Below are 17,240 nucleotides of genomic sequence, written 5' to 3'. Positions count from 1 at the left end.
CATTTTGTACTAAGTGAGTGGTTTCTTAGGCTTTGGCCTAGTAGGAAAGAAAGATTTTAATTAATCTCACAAGCAAATGTAAAGTTGTAAAAGTGACATGCCAAAGAGTGACCCAGTCAGGGGGCTCAGGGAAAGTTTACCTGAGAAAGGGAAGAGTTATTCAGGTGGAAAAGGGAGGAACGGCATGTGCAAAGGCCCTGTGATGGGTGATGGGAGGGAGCACAGGGATTATAAGGAACTGCAAGAGGGCCAGTAGCCCCAAAGCACAGAGAACAAGGGATTGAGATAAGATTGGAATGTTGAGTAGCGGAAAGGGCATATGAGACTTTGCATGCCATGCATATGATTTTGTCTGTATTCCAAGAGCAGAGGCCGCTACTCAAAGGTCTTAAGAAGATTGGTGGTTATAATGTGGAGAGGGTTGTAATGTGGAAAGAGGGAAGAGGAGACGCAGGGAGATCAGTGAGCAGGCCATTGCAACATTCTAGGTAAGAGAGGATACGTGGAGAGAGGAGAGAGAGGTAGAAGTAATAGTGGAAATAGGAATAGGTATCAAAATGAATTGAACCTGGTAATTGATGGGAAGAAGAGGGCGGTGGCACTCATGCCCACTGGATTTCCGGCTTGTACTATGCAATGGAAGGCGATGTGATGCCCTTGCAGTGTTTCCCATGTAAGAGGAACTGGAGGCCACCTGGTTTGCTAAAATGCACAGGTACACAGGGGCTTCAGCTTGTATTTCTTGAGCTGCGGATGGTGTCCGTGGGTTTCAATATATTATTCTCTGTAACTTTTTGCATATCAAGAATATTCACGTCCAGGGGCGCCTGGGTGGCACAGCGGTTAAGCGTCTGCCTTCGGCTCAGGGCGTGATCCCAGCGTTCTGGGTTCGAGCCCCACATCAGGCTCCTCTGCTATGATCCTGCTTCTTCCTCTCCCACTCCCCCTGCTGTGTTCCCTCTCTCGCTGGCTGTCTCTATCTCTGTCAAATAAATAAATAAAATATTTAAAAAAAAAGAATATTCACGTCCAATGGACAAATTCTGAAATTAAAGAGGAAAACTGGGTGTCAGGCTTACTCTGCCCCTTCCTGCTGTATGATCTGGAAGAAGTAACGTAACCTTTTGGATCTGTGAAATGGGAGACCGCCCCACCGCTGGGTGATCTGAGCACAAATGGGAGCCGCTCAGTGCAAGCATCTTGTGCTGGGAGACGGTCACCGGTGTCTTTGAAGCATGCGTGTTCGTGTAGGGACGACACCTGCTGGCGTCTCCCCACCCACTCACCCATCCCACAGGGCACATGAGTGAGAAGACCCACTGCCAAGGGAGAAGCAGGCAGGCTGTGACCCGATGCCCTTTCCTCCTGAGCAAAGCTGATGGACCCGAGAGGGGTCAAACCTTGGCCTCCTCAGTGCTGAGGAAGAATGGAGGTGAATACCACATCTGGAGAGCTGAGTGCCCCCCCCCCCATTAGTAACGGGGAAAACTTGATTGCCTTTTTCCTGACTTGCCACACCACACTCCTTCCAAGTAATAAAGAGATCATTTGACGGGCTCCTGAACGGCTTAGTTAAGGTCCAACTTGATTTCAGCTGGGAATCTGCTTGAGGATTCTCCCTCTCCCCCTGCACCGCCCCCCCCCAGCTTGTGCACGTACACACACTCTCACTCTGTCTAAAATAAATAAATAAGTAACAAAATCTTGAAAAGAAGGAAAGAGATCACTTGCAGAAAAGCAGCTGAGATTTACTGCTCTTTCCTCTGCAGTCCTCAGGGCAGAAATGCCGTCATCATAAAACAATCCTCTTACCTCCCCACAGCCCTTCCCCTTTGCTCACTAGGCTCTAGCCTTCTTGTTCCTTGAACACACCTTGATTTGTGAGTCTCAGGACCTTGGTATTTGCTGCCGCTTCCATCCGGGCCACTCTACCCCCAGCTGTTCCTTCCCCTTCCTCTCGTAGTTCAGATGTCACTTCGGAGAGGCGTTCCCGGATGACCCCATCTAAGGTAGTTTGCACAGATGCTCGTTGTGATGGGACCCTGTTTGATGATCATCAGAGCTCCTCCATACCTGAAATGACCTGTTGGCGCTGTCTGTCCCCACCCCCACTAGAATGATGGTCCACAAGAGCAAGGTCTTGTCCGTCTTGTTTGTTGCTTAAAATTGTGCCTCCCGGGGGCGCCTGGGTAGCGCAGTCGTTAACTCAGGGCGTGATCCCAGCGTTCCGGGATCGAGTCCCACATCGTGCTCCTCCGCTGGGAGCCTGCTTCTTCCTCTCCCACTCCCCCTGCTTGTGTTCCCTCTCTCGCTGGCTGTCTCTCTGTCACATAAATAAATAAAATCTTTAAAAAAAAAAAAATTGTGCTTCCCGCCATAGTAGGTGCTCAAGTATTTGTAAAGCGGATGAAGCAGTAACTACACATGTGACACGTCCTGTGGCCTATAGCAAGTGACTGTGTGTGTGAAAGGTGCTTTATAATTTACCTCACCCGCTCTTCCAGTGTTAGCCATACTGGCCCCCATGTGTACCTTTGGTCCAATCAAACCAGCCATGTCACTGTATCCTGCAGAATCATTGTCCTAGGCCTGTCCCCCACCTGGAATTCCCTCTTTGTCCCTCTCTGTCTTCAAGGCGGTACTCTTGTTAATTAGTTCATCCGACTACATTACTTTTGGGGCTCCCTTCTCCCCGGGCATTCCAAGTACAACATGGGTCTATGATAATGGCCGTAAGAAAAGTATGAGCCAAATGCTGTCATGGAGCTGAAATCTCGGAGGAGGAAGGGACGTGGTTCCTGGCTTAGGTAGGACACTTGGTAGGCAAGGGAGGATTCGAGCTGAACCGTGGAGGATTGGAGAGGATTAAAGATTGCAAGGAAGCCTTCTCCAACTTGATCTCTCTGCTTACTGATAATGTTATCTTGGGAAGGTTTATTTGAGGCTTCTATGTCTCAGTCTCCTCATCTGCGAGATGAGGATAAGAGCCTTAGCCAGGGTTGGCGTATGGGTACGAGACCTGTAGAGTCACACAGGCGCTTAGAAGTGTGGCCCCTCCCTTGGTATAATGCTCTGTTATCACCATATGAAGTTCTTAATAGTTTTTGAACAAGGAGCCCTGCAAAATGTGTTCTGACTGCTTCAAAGGGTTACTGAAAAGTCCTAGGAAGTTAATACATGAACATTTTTCAGAACAGTGAGGGCCTGGCATATATGAGGGTTTAGTAGGTGTTACCTGTCATTATCGGTGTTGGTGTTCTCGGAACTCCCGTAACGGTACAGCTCACAGCGCACCTCAGGTTAGCATTTGAGCAACCCACAAACATTTTTTTTAAGATTTTTATTTATTTGAGAGAGAATGAGAGCGAGAGAGGTCACAGAAGGAGAGGGAGAAGCAGACTCCCCACTGAGCAGGGAGCCCGATGCGGGGCTGGATCCCAGGACCCTGAGATCATGACCCGAGCTGAAGGCAGATGATTAACTGATTGAACCACCTAGGCGCCCTAAAACCATACTTTAAAGATTAAATTTGGGGGGCACCTGAGCGGCTCAGTTGGTTAAGCATCTGACCCTTGATTTTGGCTCAGGTCTTGATCTCAGGGTCGTGAGCCCTGTGTTGGGCTACATGCTGGGTGTGGAGCTTGCTTGGGATTCTCTCCTCCTTCCTCTGCCCCTCCCCACCCACCACCACCCTCCCCCACTCACACGCACATGTGCGGGTGTGCTCTCTCTCTCTCTAAAAAAAATTAAAGAATAAAAATTATAAAGGTGAAATTTTTCAGTGCTTGAAAAAGCTGAGCACATAGTGAATCCTTAATTATGGATTACTTCCTCTGGAGGGGAAGATGGTATCCTAGGAAGGGGCAGTCACAGAGGGCTTCCTGGAGAAGATAATTCACCCCTACAAGTCGTATGATTGGATGGGAGAAAGGCTTCTGATTATACAGTCTAGCAACAGTCAAGACATTAGGTGGCCCTATTAGAAGAATGCTAAATCAAAGGAATTGATGGGAGCTAGTGGCTGATAGATACAGAAGAGAGGAAAGCTGGAAGGTGAGGCCTCGGTCTCCAGCTTGAGGAGAGTGGGTCATGTTAAGAACAAGTTCAGGTACGGAAGCTGAGTTGGTGCCGCAAGGTGGGGTAGAGCGGGGGGGGGGGTCATGAATCCAGTTTTTAAAACATTTAATTTTTAAGGGCATAAGGAGACATCCGAGGGAAACTAGGCACTCTTGATTGGGACTTTGGGGAAACGCTGGTGCTTCCAGAGTAAGAAGTTAGAAGGTGAACAACAACAACAAAAAAGAAGTCAGAGGTCAACAGATCGGAAACACTCCTTGAGATCCTAAGAGTAAATTATGTCTTGAAGGACGTTGTATAAAGACAAAAGCAAAAGATTTGGGGAATGGAAGTGGGGTTCCAAACTGGTAGGCAGTAAAGTAAGAGGGGGAAGAGAAGGAACACCAGAGGTAGGAAAAGAAATGGGTGACTGTTTATAGTTGTAGGAGTCTGAATAATGTTCCCCCAAGGATGTCCACCTGCTAATCCCCGGCCCCTGAGAATGTGTTACTTTATGTGGCAAAAGGGACCCTGCAGAGGTGATTAAATCAAACATTTGAGATGGGGAGATTTTCCTGGGTTATCTGGGCGGACCCAACGTAATCACAACAGTATAAGAGGGAGGCAGGAGGATGAGTCAGGGAAGGTGAAGCGATGACAGTAGAGGCCAGAGTGATGGGCCAGCAGCCAGAGAATGTGGGCAGCCTCGAGAAGCTGCAAGAGGCAAGGAGCAGCTTCTGCCCTAGAGCATCTAGAAGAAACATGTGCTTCTTCCAGAATCATGAGAGGATAATTCGTGTAGCTTTAAGGCCCTGCTTACAGTAATGTGTTAGAGCAGCAAAAGGAAACGAATGCAAGAATAACAAATAGAAACAACCCAAGTCTCTACCGATAATAGATGGGTTAGACAAGTCATGATACATTGGTATGGTGACTTCTAATGGTAGTTAGCCATTAAAAATTAAGCTAGAAGATCATCTCATCCCATAGAAAATGTTCCCAATAGATTGCCAAGTACAGACAGCAAGTTATAATATTATAGGTATTAAAAATTCATCAAGCTGTACACTTAAGATGCATGCATTTTATGCACTTGTCTGTAGGTATGATATACGTCAATAAGAACGTTTTGCACATTGAAAACAGAAGTCCTGTTTTGTTCAAAGAAGAGAAGCATATCCTGTAGATATGTTATATCTGAGAAGTTATATCTGTATATCCCTGAATAGGAAAAAGACTGGGAGTGTATAAACCAAATGTTAATAACGGATGTCTCTGGATGGTAGTACTAGAGATGATTTTTATATTCTTTTTAGATTCTTCTCTGTGTATTCCAGTTTTTCTTCAGTGAACAGATGTTACTTTTTTGATCAGAAAAAAAATCTTGAAAATTAGTTTTTAAAAATCAAGGGAAAGGGGTAGGGAGAAAGTTTTGTTTTTGTTTTAGAGAGCATGCGTGCACGTGGGCGGGGTGGGGAGGATGGGGTTAGGGCAGGGGGGAGAGAGAGAGTCCTAAGCAAAGCTCCGCACCCAGCATAGCCCAGTGTGCAGCCCAACGCCGCACGATCTCACAACCCTGAGATCATGACCTGAGCAGAAATCAAGAGTCGGACGCTTAACCAGCTGAGCCACCCAGGCGTGCCCAGGTGATGATTTTTTTGTATTCTATGCCCCCCACCCCCAAAGCAGAAACAGACTCAGTACTGGGGACATGGAAGGAAGAAGGAGAAGGAGAAAGGCATGAAATATAGAGATAAAAGTTTCGTGAACCTTGAGTCAGGAGGGCCTGTGAGCAAAGTGTGGAAAGTGGAGCAGATTATTTAATCAGCCTTCCCCCCGCCCCCTGCCGTGTTTGTGGGCACACCAGACACCCTCAGCCACTTTCTCCTTTCATTTCTTCAGTCCTCCTTTGTTCCCTTCCTTTGTTCTTTTTTTGATTACCAAAGTAATACGTGGTCCTCGCTGGGGAAATTTTGAAACGCATCAAGAGATAAGAAGCAAAAATCACCTGTAATCCCAAATTATATCCACGATGAAATTACTGGCATATTTTTCCATTTCAGTTGGGAACCAAAACATTACTATGTTAACATTTTTCCCCCACCTAAAAATGTACTTCTAGGGTTTTTAAATTGGTTTGACTCTTTATCAGTTTGCATTAAAAAATAGTATAAACTCAATGTATCTGAACTGGCTCTGAATGGGTTTTGACACGGGTAGTGTAATGCAGAGGTGACTGAGGCCTTTTAACTCTGACTTAAGCTGTTAAAATGCCAAGAGAATAAGCGAAAAACTGAAGAGCACGGAAGTATGCCCACCAACCCCAGAGCTCACCGAGGCTTTTCTTCCTGGCCAGGTGTTACAGGGAATCCTGTGTTCTGGGCCCAAACTCTTCTAATCTTCCTGTTCTTCTTTCCTTTATTTGAGTACATGCTCAATCTTGATGATCTGCTTGGTTGTTTGGGGGAAAACCCAGCTCTTCTCTTCCTGTGTGTCTCCTTTATTCTCACACGATTGCCATACACAGACTTCTGACTCCAGATGTGGGTCGCACCCCGCCCCCGCCCCCGGCAGCGCTCTGACACCAGCTGGCTGTCCTACAGTTTCACTCAATTCCGACACTCTACTTGCAGACAGCGTCAGATCCCACGGGGTGAGGGTTCAATCCCATGAGACTGTCCCCACCCCATTTCAGATGCCAGCTGCAAGTGGTAGGTCCCCAGTCCCCCTCGACTTCTCCTTGGCTACGAATCAGAGGTCCCCACAGCCCCCTCCTGGGGTTCAGTTACTTTGCCAGAGCAGCTCACAGAAGTCAGGGAAAGGCATTCATTAGCCAGTTTAGCAAAGGACATGGTCAAGGATACAGGTGAAGCAGTATGTAGGGCGAGGTCACGGAGGGCCCCGAGTGCAGGAGCTTCTGTCCCCGTGGTTCATGGATGTGTTCGCCCACCTGGAAGTTCCCCAGACCCCCTACTATTGGGATGCCTATAGAGGTTTCCTCATGGGTGGCGTGATCATTTCCAGCCCCTCTCCGCTCTAGAGAAGGGAGGAGGGTAGGGCTGAAAACTCTAAGCTGCTTGGGATGGCTTGGTCTTTCTTTTCTCTTTTTTTTAAAGATTTTATTTATTTATTTGACAGAAAGAGACAGCCAGCGAGAGAGGGAACACAGGCAGGGGGAGTGGGAGAGGGAGAAGCAGGCTCCCAGCGGGGGAGCCTGATGTGGGGCTCGATCCCAGAACTCCGGGATCACGCCCTGAGCCGAAGGCAGACGCTTAACGACTGCGCCACCCAGGCGCCCCTGGCTTGGTCTTTCTGATGAGCAGCTTCCATCCAGGAGCCCATCCACAGGCACCTCATTAGAACAAAAGACTCTCCTAGTGCTCCTATCACTTAGGAATTGACAAGGGTTTTAGGAGCTCTGTGCCAAGAACCAGGGGCAGAGACCAATATATATCTTTTTCTATTATCCCGCATTTGTACATTTTGTATGCACACATCTATCTTTTTCCCCTATTGGACCATAACCCGGGGTTTCTCACACTTGGCACTATTGATACTTTGAGCCAAATACTTTGTCGGGGGAGGGGGGGAGCTGTCCAGTGCGTTGCAGGATATTTTAGTAGCACGCCTGGCTTCTACCCACTAGACGCCAGTAGCACTCCCTTCTTGAGTCATGACAATCACCAATACCTCCACACCTGGCTTGATGTCCCCTGATGGCAAAAATTGCCCCCCTACCCCCTGCAGTTCAGAAACTCTGCCACAGCTCCCTGCTGCGGTCGGAGGCCGTGTCTTGTAAATTCCTGTACTCCCTAAAATCTCAGCGCTTTTATTGTCCAGACAGCGTCCTCGCCTCATGAAAATAACAGCCAATATTTATAAAGCCCTTACTATTTTTCTTGTCCTAAGCTTTTCGTTAACTCATTTAATCCTCATGACAACCCTAGGAGAGAAGTACTATTATCACACCCTTTCTACAGTCAAGAAATGAAGGCTCCAAGGAGTGTCTGGGTCGCTCAGTCAGTTAAGTGTTGGACTCTTGATTTCCACTCAGGTCATGATCTCAGGGTCCTGAAGTTGAGCCCCACATCAGGCTCCGAGCTGAGCATGGAGTCTGCTTAGGATTCTCTCTCTCCCTTTCCCTCTGCCCCTCCCCCCACTTGTGCTCTCTCTCTCTCTCTCAAATAAATCTAAAAAAAAAAAGAAAAAGAAACTAAGGCTCCGAGAGGTCACCCAGGGAAGTGACATCTGGAATTTGAACCCTAACCCAGGCAGTCCAGTGAAGATTCTAGGTTCTCAACCATTTTTCTATCTACTGCTTTTATAAACACACAAAACCAACTCATTAAAAAAAAAAAAAAAAGCCGGACGTTATCTGTCTGCCTACAGAATTTGCATAGGCAAACACATGATAAAAATAACATTTCCTGTTCTGACTTTTTCACAAAACATGATACAGCAAAGCATTTTGCCATGTTGCTAAAATCTTCTAAGTTGTTTGAATGGCTGCATCCTAACCAGTCCCTTCTTATGGGCATTTTGGTTGTTCATATTTTATTTGAAATGTCGTGATCAATTTTTTGAAGCATCCTTTACGTGCAATAAAGTGCACCCAGTCCAAGGGTACAGTCTGATACGTTTTGACGAGTGTATAAACCCGTGCTCCCACCAACACAATCACGATACAGAACGTTTTTTTTTAAGATTTTATTTTTAAGTAATCTGTACACCCCACGTGGGGCTCGAACTCACCACCCTGAGATCGAGAGTCCTGTGCTCGGCTGACGAGCCAGCCAGGCGCCCCAAGATACAGAACATTTTCATCACCTGTGTTCCTCTCCCTGTGGTGTGTCAAAGCTGGCCAGGACCCGAGGAGCTGCTTGGGAGAGCCAAGTTATGTGCATGCCTCCTCAAAACCACGGGATTCGTGACATCACGTAAGTAGCTCAAAACTGGCCGTGGTGGAAGTGTTTCCACCGAAGAAACCCGTCACGTGCCACAAATCAGGGTTTGCTTTTTTCTCTTCTGAGAACCAGTTTGCCAGTGCCACCGCTCCCCTTTGCAGTCAACCTTCCGTCCTGCAGCCATGGTCTTTCTCACATTTTTATTTTGTGGTTTTTTTAGAACTCTATATAAATAAAATCATGCAGCACGTTCTGTCCTGTGGCTGGCTTCTTATCTCAGCATATTTTTGAGATTTGTCAGTGTTGCACGTATCCATAGTTTATTCCTTTCCGTTGTATTCCATTGTACGGATACACATCCCAGCCGGAGCCTGCACTGTGGTCAACACAGCAAGGAACAGGTGACGTAGGGTAAACAGGTTTAGGATTGGCTAGTTGAACAACTTCAGTGGACCCTGGGTCATAGGGACTATCTCTAATTGTCGCTACCTGGCCTTGGAGTGATGAGGGCAGAGGAATAGTGACCCTTGTGGGAGCAAGGTGAGGCAGGTAGTTGAGGTAAGGGCTTTGGATTGGTGGGTTTGTGGATAAAAGGGGCACTGAAGGGGGAAGAGTTTACTATCTCTAAGAATTGGCTAGCCTGAGAGGGGCAGTCTCTCCAGAATCAGCAGGTCCCAAGGTGTCAAAGCATCAGGAAAGACAAAGTTAAAAAAACAAAACAAAACATGATTAATACACCTTTTTTAAAAAATATTTTTGTTTATTTGACAGAAAGAGACAGCCAGTGAGAGAGGGAACACAAGCAGGGGGAGTGGGAGAGGAAGAAGCAGGCTCATAGCAGAGGAGCCTGATGTGGGGCTCGATCCCAGAACGCCGGGATCATGCCCTGAGCTGAAGGCAGACGCTTAACGACTGAGCCACCCAGGTGCCCCATGATTAATACACCTTCTTGAAAGGTTAATCTAGAAAAACTCTGAACTCTGAATGCTTAACATAGCTTAGCCAAAGCATTGCATTGTACTTTGAAAAGCAAGGAATTAGGTAAAGACAACATAATACCCAACAGTGAGACCTCCTAGCCCCCTTGTCGCCTTGGCCCTAAGATTCTCCCCGCCAAGCCAATACCCTACAACCAGTAGATCGGAGGATTTTTCTTTGGGAAAACTGACAAGCCAGGGAGAAAACGCCCACGGATACTGTATTTGTTTCCTGGAGCTGCTATAGAAAATTCCCAAGAACTCGGAGGCTTAAAACAAGAGAAATGTGTTCTTTCACAGTCATGGAGGCGAGAAATTTGAAAGCAAAGTAGCAGCAGAGCCATGTTCCCTCCGGAGGCTTGAGGGAATGTTCCTGTCCTTGTCCCTCCGGCCTCGGTAGCTCCAGCTCTTTCTGAGCTTGTAGGTACGTCTTCACGTAACCCTCTCCTCTCCGGGTCTCTTATAGAGACTTGTCATTGGATTTAGGGCCACCCAGATAATCCAGGATGGTCTTGTCTCAAAATCCTCAACTTATTTACAATTGCAAAAATTGTTTTGCCAAATAAGGTCGTATTGTCGGGTTGTGGGCATTAGAATGTAGACATTTCTTTCTGGGGGCCCCCATTCAAGCCCCTACAGACACCAAGAGCTTTGAGATCAGCTCACTACGGGAATGCTCACCAACTGAGGAGCCCTGTCTCATGAACACAGAACTTTCAGACAATTTTAGTGCCTCTGTCTTAATTAGGAATGGACTGTCAGGGATCATTAGGTAATTGAAGAAACTCTCTAACATGAAAGACAAAAACCGCACAAAGAAACAAGATAAGAGGAAACTGGAGCATACAGTAATGGCACAGAGAACAGAACAAAACAAAATCTAAACTTAAAAAAAAAAAAAGATAGTGGTGCCTGGGTGGCTCACTAGGTGAAGTATCTGCCTTTGGCTCAGGTCGTGATCTCTGGGTCCTGAGATTGAGTCCCGCATCAGGCTCCCTGCTCAGCGGGGGAGTCTGCTTCTCCCTCTCCTGCCCTTCCCCCAGCTAGTGCTCTCTCTCCCTCAAATAAATAAATTAAATCTTAAAAAGATAAATATTCTGAGATAAGGAGATGTTGCATCCATGAAACAAGAACAGAAGGTTATTTGAAAAGAAGATTAGGGAATAAAACAGATCTAAAATATGAAAACCAATAACTTCAAAGTGTTGGCAGATAAAATTGAGGAAATAACCTAAAAAAAAAAAAGTCGGGAAATAGGCATGAGGGGTGCCTCGGTGGCTCAATCAAGTTAAGCATTCCATTCTTGTTCTCAGCTCAGGTCTTGATCTCAGGGTCGTGGGTTCAAGCCCCAAGTTGGGCTCCACGCTGGGTGTGGAGTCTACTTAAAAGAAAAAAAAAAAAAAGAATGAAAGAAAAAAGAAAATAGGCATGAAAGGATTTTGAAAAGCTAGAGGTAACCCAGGAGGGCTAATATGCAACTCCGAAGAGTTACAGAGAACAATGGAGGGGAAGCATGGAAGGAATAATTCAAGAAATCATTGCAGAACTGAATGGCCTAGATCTCCAGAATGAGAGGCCCACCGAGTGCCCAACATAATGGATGAAAAAGAAATGATGACATTTCAGATCGGTGAGTAAATAGAGGAAGGTCACCAAAACCTCCCAGAGATAAAAACCAGGTCACGTTCAAAGGCACGCCCATCACAATGGCGGCATGCTTCCCCTCAGCCGTGCTGGAAGACAGCGGAGGGCACTTCCACATTATTTATGAGCTGTACTTTTACAAATTAGTCACATTCTGAATTCAGGAAAGTAAGCACATTTTCAGACATGTGAAATCTTAAAAACTTTGCTTCCTACCCATGGACGCTTTCTCAGGTAACCTCTTGGAGGATACGGTACACCAGAATGAGAGAGAAAACACTCAAGAAACAGGAAGACATGTGATCCTGGAAACCGAATATTCAACACAGGTGAGACATGAAGAGAATCCCCAAGACGATGAAGAGACATCCCAGGGTGACAGATGGCTTGGTAGCAGGCCTAGAGAGTAATCAATTAAGATTGGGACAGGAGGACAGAAGGCCCTGGAAAGGATGTCTCCAAGAAACCAGATGAAACGAATAGAAGAAAAATTTATACTTTAGTGATGGTGGAGGATGAATTCCTTACAGGGCCACGGAACACCGAGCAAATAAAAATGAATTTGTTTTTATTAATCATTAACTCCGGGGAAGTTAAAAACAAACAAACAAACAAACAAACAAACAAACAAACCTGAGAAAGAAAGCTTAATCATAGTAGACCAAATAGCTTGGCTGTGAATAATGTTTATGGCAGCATAGTTGTGGAAACTATATGGATATCCACCAACGCCAGCGCATGGGCTCTCCTCCTTGGGGACTGCCTGCCAGCCCGCAGGAGCTCTCTTTGTCCCAGGTATCCCGGGGTTTCTTTTGGTTAAATAGGAATTGAGTTCGTTAAATCCAATTAGCAAATGAATACATTCACAAATTCAATTGTTGAATCAAAATGGCTATCAGGAAATTGGGTCTAAGCAAAAGGCTGTGGGGACAAAAGTATATACACACTTTTTTTTTTTTTAACTAAACACTTAGAAAGATTGTCTGAAGCTTTAAATGTATGTGCTGCTAACTCATTTGAGAACTGGCGTTTTTTTTTTAAGTAACCTCTCTGCCCAGTGTGGGGCTTGAACTCACCACCTCCCCCCATCCAGCGTCTTCTGCTCTACCCACCGAGCCAGCCAGGCACCCCTAATGACTGACCTTTTGATTTATTCAAACAACACATCACTGTTTATACCCAACGTTCATCCAGTTATAGGAAAGGGGTGTGGGTGAATTTGCGTTCAGCATATGTCAGACTGACCCCGAACCCATTATATTGCAGTGTTTTTCTAGTTCCGTTTTTATTTTTCCACTAGACTGTGAGCGATTGGAGGGCAGCCTCTTGTACTTTCCTCTGTAAGGTTCTGGCGCCTGACGCAGACCTTGGCCTGCTCTCTCTTTTAAAGCTGAGGTTTCCTGGGTCGCCACAGAAAGCACAGTTTGGGACGGGGACCGTTCATACGCAGAATGCTCAATTCCTCGCCCAGCGCTGTCCACGTGGGTCTGCCCCGCGCTGAGGTCGGTGTTTTATTTTTTTATTTTTTATTTTTTAAAGATTTTATTTATTTATTCGATAGAGATAGAGACAGCCAGCGAGAGAGGGAACACAAGCAGGGGGAGTGGGAGAGGAAGAAGCAGGCTCATAGCGGAGGAGCCTGATGTGGGGCTCGAACCCAGAACGCCGGGATCACTCCCTGAGCTGAAGGCAGATGCTCAACCGTTGTGCCACCCAGGCGCCCCTGAGGTCGGTGTTTTAATGACCATCTCTTCCGCCCTCCCAGTTTGCCAAAAAGCATCTGAGTTCCAGCGAGTGCCTTGCTCAAGGTCATAGAAGTCAGCGTTGAAGCCTCTAGTGGAACCGGGGTCTCCTGACACCCAGGGATGCACGTGAAGTATTAATTAATTAACTAATTAAAATAGATTGATTTTTATTTTTTGTTGTTTTATGTCATTTTTTTTTAATGGTGATTGACACACCAGGCTGCATTAGTTTCTGGTGTAACAAGTCTAGTGATCCCACACGTCTATCCGTTACGCTGTGCTGGCCACGAGGGCGGCTAGCATGTGGCCCCACACCATGCTACTGCGGTGCCGCTGACCGTGTTCCCCGTGCTGTGCCTTGCAGTCCGTGGGTGACTTACTGCCTACCGGGCAGCCTGTATCTCCCACTCCCCTTCACCCATTTTGCCCATCGCTCCAGTGATGCATTTTTCCCCCATATATTACTTATCTGAGAGGTGGGGGAAGGGCGAGGGAAAGAGAGAATCCCAAGCAGACTCCGCCCCCAGCACGGAGCCCCACGGGGGGACTCAACCTCACGACCCTGAGATCATGACCTGAGCTGAGATCTCGAGTCAGAGGCTAGCCCACTGAGCCACCCGGGCGCCCTCCAGTGAGGCGCTTTTAAAAATTTAATCGTGGTTAAAAAAATGACCATCTTAGCCATTTTCAAGAATGGTAGTGTTAAATATATCCACACGGTCTTGCAACAGCTCTTCAGAACTTTTTTTTCCCCTCAGAACTTTTTAGTCTTGCCATACTGAAACTCCATGTGGGCTAAGCAACAACTCCCCGTGTTCTGCTTGCCCAGCCCTTGGCAACTGCCATTCCACTTTCTGTGCCTAGATTCCTGCTGTAAATGGAATCATAGTGTGTGTGTGTGTGTGTGTGTGTGTGTGTGTGTGTGTGTGTGTGTGTATTTTTGGTGTGATTGGCCTATTGCAGTCGGCATAATGTCCTCAAGGCTCATCTGTGTTGTAGCCTGTATCAGAATTTCCTTCCTTGTTAAAGCTGAATAATATTCCATTGCTATGTCTACACCCCATTTTATTTATCTACTCACCCACCAGACAGACACTTGGGCTGCTTTCCAGGTTTGGCTGTTGTGAATAATGCTGCCCTGAATGAGCGTGGGTGTGCACATGTCTCTTTCAATTCTTTCAGGTATATACCCAAAAGTGGGATTCCAGTAATGCATATTAATTACTTGGTTAATTAATTAATTATCCCATGTTGAGTTATTTTTACTAGGGCAAGTGTGTATACGTCCTGTAACTTACTTCCCTTGCCAGTGTGACTGACCGGTGAGGTGTCTTCCTCTCTGTGGACATGGGCCGCCCCCCAGGGCCTGGTCACAGTGTGCCACCACAGGTGGGGCAAATCCCCTTCCTTCTGGGCGGGGGCAGGGGGGGTGCACAACCGCAGGGTTGGGACCACCGAGCGGCTTTCCTCCTGCAGCCGCTTGAGCTCCCGCTCCCAGCTTTCCCTCCACTTCTCTCTCCCCCTCTCTCTCTCTCTCTCTCTCTCTCTCTCTCTCTCTCTCTCTCGGCAAAGTAGTCAGGATACCTGGCCTCCTCGGACGGAGGGCTGCCAGTCCCCTAAGCATCGCTCAGAAACCTTGTGACACTCGTCTCCCTCGTAGGAGGTCCCTCCTGGAGACTCCGGGAAGATGTGTGGCTGAGGATGTCGACTGTGCCAGAATTCTTCCTCCGCCTCCCTCAGCAGTTCTGTGGCCTTCACTACATCCTTTTCATTCTTCTGTTCTTCACCCTGGACTCGCATCAAACAAGCGAAGCCCCGGTGTTTGTCCCTGTGGACGCAATCTGACTCCAGGGGGCGGCACAGAGCCCGCCGGTAAAGCCGCAGCACCTTATGCGGGCGGGTTAGGTAGGGACCTGGGTGCAGAACACCATGACCGCCTTTCTCCGCCAGCAGCCGCGGGGACTCCCAGTAAGTGCATTTTAAAAAAATTCTCCACCCAGGGACATCCGGGTGGCTCAGTCGGTTAAGCGTCTGCCTTGGGCTCAGGTCAGAATCCCAGAGTCGGGGGATCGGGTCCCACATGGCACTCCTTGCTCGGCTGGGAGCCTGCTTCTCCCTCTGCCTGCTGTTCCCCCTGCTTGTGTTCTCTCTCTCTCTGACATAATAAATAAATAAAATATTTTTAAAAATTCTCCACCCAAAAATGATTTGAGGACACTGCCTACTGCCTTCCTAAGTATCACCAAAAAAAAAAAAAAAAAAAGTTCTGAATCATGAATGAATGAATAAATGAATGAACGAACAGAGGAGCCAGAATGGAAAGGGGAGCCAATAGAGTGACCTACCATAAGTTTGATGGAATAAAGCTTTTCATCCTTACCCTGTGGAAGTAGCTGCAAATAATTAACCTAAGAGCCGTCAGAGCTGGACTGGAGTGGCCAAAGCTTGTTGCCTACACATTCCCAAAGTTATATTGAAACAGAGTAAGCTCTTCACATATGAAAGGGTCACAAAGGAGGGATATGATACTCATAATACTAGGTCCATATGGGAGTGGGTGCACAAACTCAGATATTCTGGGCCTGTCACTCCACCTCCCTGAAGGATGGAGGCAGACTGGGGACTGTGGTATAATAAGCTGGTCATAAGTCAATACTGAGCCCCGGACAACTTCCAGATCTTCTGATTATTCAAGATAAGATGGAAATCTCGATTTTTATCTAAAATGTTGTGATATTTATTTATTTTTAAAGATTTTATTTATTTGAGAGAGAGAGAGAGAGCATGGGGGGGAGGAGCAAAGGGAGAGGGAGCAGACTCCCCGCTGAGCAGGAAGCCCGATGTGGGGCTCGATCCCAGGACCCCAAGATCAGGACCTGAGCCGAAGACAGACGCCCAACCAACTGAGCCACCCAGGCGCTCCAAATGTCGTGGTTTTTAAAAACTGGCATTTACATTTTCAAAAAGATTTAAAAAGCATTATGTCGGTCAAAGAGAAAATACAAGTTTGCAGCCTCGGGTGTGTAGCACGGTAGAGCACGTATGGTAGTCAGTGACCTCTAGGGAAGAATTGCGTCTGGTTTGTTGAACCAGAGCTGGGAAGGGGGTTGTGGTGATGGGGCCGCAATCACCTGCAGAGCCTCTACCCTCCCTGGGGTAACTGGGGTAATAGTTAATATGTTGCCCTTCTGTACCTGGATAATAGTATGTTTCAGGCAGAGAAGAAATGGCCCCAAATGAGCAGATGAAGTCCCCCATCGTAGTGTATCAGTGCTGGTCACATCGGGGAGGTGAACCCCAGGTTTTGCATCCATCCCGAGGTTTTGGGGTGCCTACGTTGCAGAAGCATCGTAGGAATCAAACGTCACAGATTTGGAAAGGTGTTGCAATTTTCCCTAAATGTAACGCAGGTGCTAAGTGGGATCATCGTTTTGCCATGAACAGCTCAGAGGAGTGTCATGTTTTTGAACGGGGGGAGTGTCTACAAAAGCTGATTTAAGGAGATGCCGGGCCCAGGTTCTGACTGGAAGAAATCAAGAGGGCGGGGTGTCTGAGTGGTTCTGCTCTGGTGGGTTTGAGGAAGCCGAATGCTGATCTGTTCTGGAAGTGGCGCTGGGGAGTTGGAATGGGGTTGGGAAATACACATGGCCATAAATGGTGCGACCCTGCTCCAAACCACCGAGCTCATCCCTGGGCTTCGGGAACCTCATGCTGGAAATTTCGACCGAAATAAACTTCTGACCTTTCCATCAGTTCCCTTGGGTAAGTCAGGGTTTTATGGACTATTTCATATTCCCACTTAGACGGGGATTTGAACCATTACTTCTATTACCTAAGAAAGCGGCACAGCATATTATGACAACTAATGATATCATACCAGTTTTCCTATAGCGCTAAAGACCTTTCACCTGTAT

Source organism: Ursus arctos, unplaced genomic scaffold, assembly GCF_023065955.2.
Source record: "Ursus arctos isolate Adak ecotype North America unplaced genomic scaffold, UrsArc2.0 scaffold_24, whole genome shotgun sequence".
NCBI classification, from domain to species: Eukaryota; Metazoa; Chordata; class Mammalia; order Carnivora; family Ursidae; genus Ursus; species Ursus arctos.
Note: the sequence above shows the minus strand (reverse complement) of the source record.